This window comes from Schistocerca americana, chromosome 10 (assembly GCF_021461395.2).
Source record: "Schistocerca americana isolate TAMUIC-IGC-003095 chromosome 10, iqSchAmer2.1, whole genome shotgun sequence".
NCBI lineage: Eukaryota > Metazoa > Arthropoda > Insecta > Orthoptera > Acrididae > Schistocerca > Schistocerca americana.
This window is the reverse complement of record NC_060128.1, coordinates 135,242,095-135,251,550: the sequence shown is the minus strand read 5'-3', so window position 1 is coordinate 135,251,550 and position 9,456 is coordinate 135,242,095. Positions and strand designations below refer to the sequence as shown.

General features: G+C 41.2%; 1 non-coding gene across 1 annotated transcript; it reads left to right on the top strand.

The window, feature by feature from the left end:
* The first annotated feature begins 1,611 nt into the window (after positions 1–1,611).
* Positions 1,612–1,685, top strand: Trnat-ugu. The gene has a single exon. It is a non-coding gene; the product is annotated as a tRNA-Thr (tRNA).
* Positions 1,686–9,456: the final 7,771 nt, after the last annotated feature.

The window sequence follows — 9,456 nt, the reverse complement described above, 5'->3', positions numbered from 1 at the left end:
AAATATTATTCCGTATATCAAAGAGTCAAAGTATCCAAAGCATGTTAGCTTCCTAATTTCTATATCCTCAAAATTGGCAATTATTCTGATTGCAAAAGTTCCTGAACCTAGTCGCTTTAGGAGAACCAATATATGAATTTTCCAATTAACATGCTCATCTGTATGTTTACCCAAAAACTTAGTATACTCTACCCTGGCTGCTGACTTTTGTTGATGTCATATTTATAGAAGTAACTGTACTCCTTGTAGTAGAAAATTGGATGTACTGTGTTTTTCAAAGTTCAGAGCAAGCCTATTCGCAGAAAAGCAATCAATAAGTTTTCCAAAGACAATATTTGTATCATTTTCTACTGGAGTCTCTTTTACTGGCTTAATAATGCTGCTTGTATCATCAGCAAACTGTTTCAGTTTAGCTTCCTGTTTCAGATAAGAAGGGAAATCATTTACATACAACAAGAACAGAAGGGGGCCAATGATTGAATCTTGTGGAACACCTAATGTAATTTCACCCCTGTTAAACGAAGAGGGAAACTTCTTTAAATCACTTAAACCGTATAGAGAATCTTTTTCCTTCCTGTTCTGTAGGTATGACTTAAACCATTCACATGCTCCTCCATTTATACCACAGAATTGTAATTTCTGTAACATAATTGCATGGTTCACACAATCAGACACATTGGATAAACCACAGAAAATTTCTATTGGTGATATTTTACTATTTAAAGAGCCTCTTATGTGGACAGTGAAATTTTATATTGCTGTCTCGGTGGAACAGCGTTTTTCAGATCCAAACTGTGATTTACTAGGTATGCCACTACTGATGAGATGGCTAACCACTGTTGAGTACATTACTTTCTCGACAATTTTTGAAAATGCTGTGTGCAAGAATACTGGTCGGTAATTATTGACATCTGTGGTGTCCTCTTCTTTGTAGAGTGGCTTGGCAATGGCATATTTTAACATGTCTGGCAAAATATCTGGAGTTGTTGATGCATTACAGTTACGACTCAGAACATCAGCTGTAACTGTTCCACATTGTTTTAATATCTTGTCAGAGATGTCATCTAGTCCAACAGAACATTTATCTTTGAAAGATTTAATAATTTTCTTATTTTACACGAGGTTGTTCGACAAAAATTAATCCATGTACTGCCTGGCTTTTTCTTTTGAACTATTCTCACCAATTTTTTCACCTACCCAGCCACTGACCTTCGTCTGTGCGTATGTACATAGGTTGGCCGATCTCATACGGGAATCGTAACCTTAGTGGGCGCGAGTAATGAGTGGATGGGCAAATATCTATTAGGCACATTACGTATGTAGCCGGCCGAAGTGGCCGCGCGGTTCTGGCGCTGCTGTCTGGAACCGCGAGACCGCTACGGTCGCAGGTTCGAATCCTGCCTCGGGCATGGATGTGTGTGATGTCCTTAGGTTAGTTAGGTTTAACTAGTTCTAAGTTCTAGGGGACTAATGACCTCAGCAGTTGAGTCCCATAGTGCTCAGAGCCATTTGAACCAACCATTACGTATGTAGATTGTGGACAGTTGGGGATGTGAGTCTCACGGGAAGCGTGCAACGGATAAGTCCCTGCAGTCGCACTATTCTTATGTGTCCTCGGTGGCTCAGATGGATAGAGCGTCTGCCATGTCAGCAGGAGATCCCGGGTTCGAGTCCCGGTCGAGGCACACATTTTCAGCTGTCCCCATCGAGGTATATCAACAACACCTGTCAGCAGCTGAGGGTTTCAATTAATTATCATTTACTCCAGAGAAGTTGCACGGTCATCTATGGTATCTGTTCTTTCGAGAACAGTTGCTATCTTCATATAAATCATTCATAGCATACAACAGAAACGAGAGGTTGCTGATCTGGAGCCTGAATCTGCTTGTGTAAATTAATACAAAAAACAGAGTTCTTCTGCCTCAGTCCTCACCCTTCAGCACTGACTACTCGTAATGCTGAAGCAGTGGCATGATCCCATGTTACTACAAGATTTTTGAACGGAGTTTAACAAGTTAGAATCAGTAGGCAAATACTGCTGATTTCTTGCCGTATTCAACCACGTATCACTTTTCGAGAAAAGCAGCGAACGGTGTTCGCACTAAGTTTACTTTTATCTGCCTATTAAATTTAATGTGTTGATTGTATTTACCCTGAAACTGAGTGAGTCAAAATTTTTCAATGTTTGTTCGATTAACAAGAAATTAAAGGCATAAAAAAATCTAAAATCGGTATATCAGAAACCGATTATTTTGAGCGGTTTTAACAGTCAAGTTAAACTGGCGTGGAAAAAAGAAACACGATGTAACCGAAAAAAGGTTGTTTCCACGATAACTGCCATCTCTCAGTACAGAACTGTAGATGCTGTAATTGTTGCCCTGCAGATAAAAAAAAGTTACACTAACAGGAAAGGGTCTCTCTTCTCGGTAACCACGCTGTTGACTCACTTTATGGCTTGCGAAATGCTCTGAGTAACCGGAAGTCACCCGTTGGGATTTTTCTTTTTTATCTCTCAAAGGGTTTTGATTGTGTAGATCATGGAATACTTCTAGATAAGCTCAATTACTGTGGTATGAATGGGACACCGCTCAAATGGTTTAAATCATACCTAACTGGAAGAGTGCAGAAAGTTGAAATAAGCAGTTCACATAATATGCAAAAAACTGGTGATTTCTCAAACTGGGGAACAATCAAGAATGAGATGCGGCAAGGTTCAGTCTTGAGTCTTCTGCCGTTCTTAATATACAGGGCGTTACAAAAAGGTACGGCCAAACTTTCAGGAAACATTCCTCACACACAAATAAAGAAAAGATGTTATGTGGACATGTGTCCGGAAACGCTTAATTACCATGTTAGAGCTCATTTTAGTTTCGTCAGTATGTACTGTACTTCCTCGATTCACCACCAGTTGGCCCAATTGAAGGTAGGTAATGTTGACTTCGGTGCTTGTGTTGACATGTGACTCATTGCTGTACAGTACTAGCATCAACAGGTTAGTGTTCATCACGAACGTGGTTTTGCAGTCAGTGCAATGTTTACAAATGCAGAGTTGGCAGATGCCCATTTGATGTATGGATTAGCACAGGGCAATAGCCGTGGCGAGGTACGTTTGTATCGAGACAGATTTCCAGAACGAAGGTGTCCCGACAGGAAGACGTTCGAAGCAATTGATCGGCGTCTTAGGGAGCACGGAACATTCCAGATTATGACTCGCGACTGGGGAAGACCTAGAACGACGAGGACACCTGCAATGGACGAGGCAATTCTTCGTGCAGTTGACGATAACACTAATGTCAGCGTCAGAGAAGTTGCTGCTGTACAAGGTAACGTTGCCCACGTCACTGTATGGAGACTGCTACGGGAGAACCAGTTGTTTCCGTACCATGTACAGCGTGTGGAGGCACTATCAGCAGCTGATTAGCCTCCACGGGTACACTTCTGCGAATGGTTCATCCAACAATGTGTCTGTTGTGTACATAGTTCCGCGTAGTCAGCGCGTGCACGACTTTCCCACTAGAGCGCGCCCCGCTAAGCACAACAGTGCAGGCGCAGTGCTCGTCCGTCTCCACAATACGAGATGGCGCTGCCTTAGAGACGGACCAAATTCTGCTTCCGCCGATCTGCGTATTAATATGTAACGCAGCCAATGAGATTCCTGCTAATGTAGAACCTTTTCTCCTCGCTGATCACACTCGCGCAGTGATACCTGAACGCGCGAGGTATTATAGCGAGTGTACAGACCTCCGATTAGTCAGTCTGCACTTGTCTGCATTAGTCTGTACCAGTCAATAGTCAAGTTTCAGTCTGCCCCTAATAAAATTACCATATTCCTGTACATAGCCATGAAGAGAAATGTATAGACACTTTGTCAAGTATCAGAGATACGTGGGAATAAGATTAACATACCAAGACCAAAGGAAATTCAGAGTGTCAATTGTAAACAGCATCCAGAATCAAGTTACGTAATGTCTATGCTTTTTATTATTTTAATAAATGTGTGCGAAAATTAATCAAGTCCTATTTAAAGTTGGTCACCGTCAATCTGCTACTCTAAGCGTGCAAGTGGCATTTCTATCGTCTGACGTAACGGCAGAAGATAAACACGCCACGATAAGACCACGAGATATATTGCTGACACTCGCCTACTTCGTTAGAGCGACAAGTCAAATAATCTGATGGTGTGTGTACCGAAGGTCTTACAGTACGCACACCACAGTGTCAATCCTCATTTCAGTGCAAATGTTCTCTTTACGGATGAGGCATTATTCCAACGTGATCAAATTGTAAATTTTCACAATCAAGACGTGTGGGCTGACGAGAATCCGCATGCAATTGTGCAATCACGTCATCAACACAGATTTTCTGTGAACGTTTGGGCAGGCATTGTTGGTGATGTCTTGATTGGGCCCCATGTTCTTCCACCTTCGCTCAATCGAGCACGTTATCATGATTTCATACGGGATTCTCTACCTGTGCTGCTAGAACATGTGCCTTTACAAGTACGACACAACATGTGGTTCATGCACGATGGAGCTCCTGCACATTTCAGTCCAAGTGTTCGTACGCTTCTCAACAACAGATTCGGTGACCGATGGATTGGTAGAGCCGGACCAATTCCATGGCCTCCACGCTCTCCTGACCTCAACCCTCTTGACTTTCATTTATGGGGACATTTGAAAGCTCTTGTCTACGCAACCCCGGTACCAAATGTAGAGACTCTTCGTCCTCGTATTGTGCACGGCTGTGATACAATACGCCATTGTCCAGGGCTGCATCAGCGCGTCAGGGATTCCATGCAATGGAGGATGGATGCATGTATCCTCGCTAACGGAGGACATTTTGAACATTTCCTGCAACAAAGTGTTTGAAGTCACGCTGGTACGTTGTGTTGCTGTGTGTTTCCATTCCACGATTAATGTGATTTGAAGAGAAGTAATAAAATGAGCTCTAACACGGAAAGTAAGCGTTTCCGGACACATGTCCACATAACATATTTTCTTTCTTTGTGTGTGAGGAATGTTTCCTGAAAGTTTGGCCGTACCTTTTTGTAACACCCTGTGTATTAATGACTTGCCATTCTATATTCACGAAGATGCAATGCAGGTACTTTTTGCCGATAGTACAAGTATAGCTATCACACACAACAGACAAGAATTAACTGATGAAATTGTAAATGATGTTTTTCAGAAAATCATTAAGTGGTTCTCTGCAAGTGGGCTGTCATTAAACATTGACAAAACACAGTATATACAGTTCCACACAGTAAATGGAGTGACATGATTAATAAATATAGACTTCGATCAGAAATCGGTAGCTAAGGTAGAATATTCAAAATTTCTAGGTGTATGCACTGATTAGGGGTTGAACTGGAAAAAACACACTGAGGATCTGCTGAAACGTTTGAGTTCAGCTACTTATGGTATTAGGGTCATCGAAAATTTTGGCGATATACATCTCAGTAAATTAGCTCACCACGCCCATTTTCATTCTCTGCTTTCGTATGGCATCATATTCTGGGGTAACTCATCTTTGAGTAAAAGAGTGTTCATTGTACAAAAGCGTGTAATCAGAATAAATGCTGGAGCTCATCCAAGATGATCCTCCAGACACTTAATTAAAGAGCTAGAGATCTTCACTGTAGCCTCACAATATATGCATTCACTTAAGAAATTTATTAACAATCCGGTCGAATTCAAAAGTAATAGCAGTGTACATGGCTACAACACTAGGAGAAAGGATGATCTTCACTACTCAAGGTTGAATCTAACTTCGTCTCAGAAGGGTGTAAATTATGTTGCCACAAAAGTCTTTGGGCAGTTACCTAATAGCATCAAAAGTCTGACAGACAGCCATATAGCATTTAAAAAGGAAATTAAAAGAATTTCTGAATGGCAACTCCTTCAAGGCATTAGATGAATTCTTGGATATAGTGGTGATTTCCCCCAAATAAAGATTTAAAAATATTAAGTGTCATGTAATATTTTGTGTAATGTAATATCTTGAATGGACACGTTTTATTAACCTGACACGTTCCACATCATTACGAAGTGTCGTATTCATGATCTGTGGAACAAGTACTAATCTAATCTAATCTAAAAAGAAAAAAAAAAAAGCAGCGGGGATGTCATACCGCCATACCGCCATAGAAAGTGTTTACAGCGCCGGATTTGCACCTAGTGGCCAAACTTGGAACTAATTTTTTTTCCATCGTAGGTCGGTTCCGCATTAACGCTTTAGGATATGTATCAAGCTTCGCTTCCATACGACGATTGCAGTCCACACCTGACTTCCACGATTAGCTGCACCTTCGACCATAGATACTAGCAGACTGGCCTTGCTGTGCAGAAGCTATAGGACTGGTGCGGCTACGTGACTGTGGGCAAAACGTGGCGGGATTTCAAATCAGCGGTCTGCCATCCTATGTTTGTATCGTATTTTACCAACATTTCTCAATTGGCTGCCAAACGCTTCCAACAAAAATTACTTTTTTATTTGCGAAAAATTGTGTCAGAACTACATTTGACCTGGATTTGTTCACAGTACCATTTATAAAATCTAACAAATACACCGAACGCCCATCTGGTGGGCAGCGGGACGAAATTACTATAAACTATCAATTAAAGTAAAATGTCGTTAAAATTCTTTTAAACAGTGAGAGTGGGCTCGTGTGGATTCGCCGCGTTTTGAGCTCTAGTCACTTATAAAAGAAAATGGGATATGGGAATTATGTCGACTATAGGTGCCAAAATTGTCGACTTTAGGAGCAGGTCCATTTTAGAGTATCAATTTTAGTTGCACTTCAAAGGTTCAGTTCCCACTATTTTTACAAAACTTTAAACTATCAGTTTAAAAAAATTATATTTTAGATGAAAGGTGAGACTTTGAAGTTTCAGAAAATAATTTTGGAGCCCACATTTATTTAATCGTATTAGAAGGTAGAAAAAATCCTCTTCATGTGTCGGCTATAGGTGCTCTTACCTTACTATAATCTCACTTGTATATACAAAAAGGCACGTATGTGCAGATGGCTTAAAGTTTTTCCATTTCAGCGCCTGTATTTAAAGCTGCCTTTGGTTGTCATCCTTAGGGAACCTATGAGTAGGAACGGGAAACAGTTATACTTACTTCTGTAACCTAATTATCACAGATACTTTCCAAAATGTAATATGAGTCTGACTTTACAGGCATCACTTTCAACACTTTAATTTACGTGATACTCTATTTCAAGTGTAAAAAACATACAGAAGTCACTTCAGCAGATTTCAATAAACACATCTGCGCTATCATAGAAACACTTATACGCGAAATGTAATGCCATTTCCCCCCGACAAAGCGCTGAGTACAGCCATAAGCGCAACGCGTAACAACCATGTTCTGCCAACATTCACGAGACTTCAGCCCAGAGATGTTGGAGCCACGAAAATGACGCCAGGGCCAGTCTATTATATTTATGGTCTAAGAGGTGCACTTAAATTACAACCTCTCGCTACGTCTGCTACACGCACGTCCCTAGTCCGACTGGGTGACTGACTCGTCACGTTCCGCTCTCTTCCATTCAGCGTGGCCGCCCCCGCATCAGCGAACTCCCTGCTCTGGTTGCGGAGCCGCTGACCTGGGTCACGGCGGTGCTTTACGATGTAAACACGAGCCTATCTGCGCGGCGCGGCCAGTAACTCACTGCGGCGGCGGCGGCGCGCACTGTAGTTTACGACCCAGGGGTGTCCACTCACGGCGCCAGGCGCCAAATGTGGCCCTCCGGGGCAAACACGGTAACAGGCCCGCTAAGTGCGGGCGGCGACACTGAAGCGGAATAACGCGGGAGGTTGACCTGAGAAGGTGTGTAACTCGTCAAAGCTAAATTTTGCGGGCGAAACGAAAAACATTAGTGGGCGTTGTAAAGAAATTAAATGAATTTTATATATATATATATATATATATATATATATATATATAACACTACTTCCACTACCAGAGATTAATGCGTAAAGCATTTGCTGAACAAAATAAGCTTTACGCTCTTCGTTTATTAGTCTTAGAGTAAGTTACCCTTTCGCTGTTATCCTGTCCTAGTGTTAAGACGTGTTGTGCCTTTTCTTACTGATAAAATTGGGTTAGATAATGAAAGTAATTTTGAAGCACAGCGATTTCGTCTTTTGTGATACCATGGGTCCCAGCTCCTGAAATTCTGGAAAATTGTTACTATTAGCTTAATTGTATGCAGTGAATTTAGATGGAGGCGACGCTGCTTAACGACAGAGGTATGTGAATGTGTTCATCTTCTTCCTTTCGCGGCCGCTACCGTCAATTTCAATATATTTGCCGCGACATTCAGAACCTACAGTCTTTCTTTTCATTTAATTTCGAGGTCCACGCATTTACGTTGTAAGATGAATAAATGCATTTAACTGTAATTATTTTTATCCACGCCGCGGGGGATGATTGTACTCAAAATGTACGTGCCTCTATCCCGTTCGTATGTTCGCATACGTTTGAGTGTGCACAAGCGTAACTATATGTAAGACTCATTTCCTACACAGTATTAACGCTTTTTTTTTTTTTAACCACTCATTCGCGAACGTACGTGCCCTCTTATTTGATGTAGTCAGTCGGCCGCATTCTTTAGTAACATTATTTGTAATGTTCAGTGGCTTAGTTTCCACAATTGATCTTTGCCTGTGTCGCAACAGCGCTTCACGCGAAATACTTATTACGCGACATTCACAATAACTTTTATTTCCAGATTTCTACAATCGACTGAATAAAGATTTTTCTAACAATAACAATAGCAAAACGTAATAATATAAGAGGACACGTTACAGAGCGTTGAAAATTGCTTTCCGTCGTACAGACGGTTTGGAAAAACAGACAAAGCTAATGTGAGACAAATACAGATGCCACAAACACGTGAAACTGAAAGCTCATATTTGGTTGGGATAACACAAACGCACGCTTCATCATGTCGGTATCTGAATCTGGACTTCAGAATTGCTTAGTTCATTTGTGTCATGAATGTCGACTTTCTTATCTCGAGAAAGGGAAAATACGTTCCGCTATTAAATCGACGTCCTACTCAGAGTTAGCCAGTGGCAATGCGACTGAAAGATCGTTCCTCGAAGGTTTTGATACATGACGTCACCACCTTCCGGTTTGTTTAAAACAGTCGTAACACCAATATTAACAACGACAAAAGCTAGATTTACAGGGGAGCGAAAAATGTTAGTGGCCGTATTAAACATGTTTTGTATGTACAAACTGATTCCAGAACAGACAAAACTATTGTGAAACAGAGTCTGGTGCAAAACAGATAACACTAAGCAAACACATGGAACTGAAAGCACGTTTTTGCATGACATAACTCAGATGCACGTTTCATCCTGTTATTATTTAAAATTTGACTTACGAGTGGTTTACATCGTTTGTAACAAGGAAATGAGGCTCTGGCTTTTTGTTCTTTTA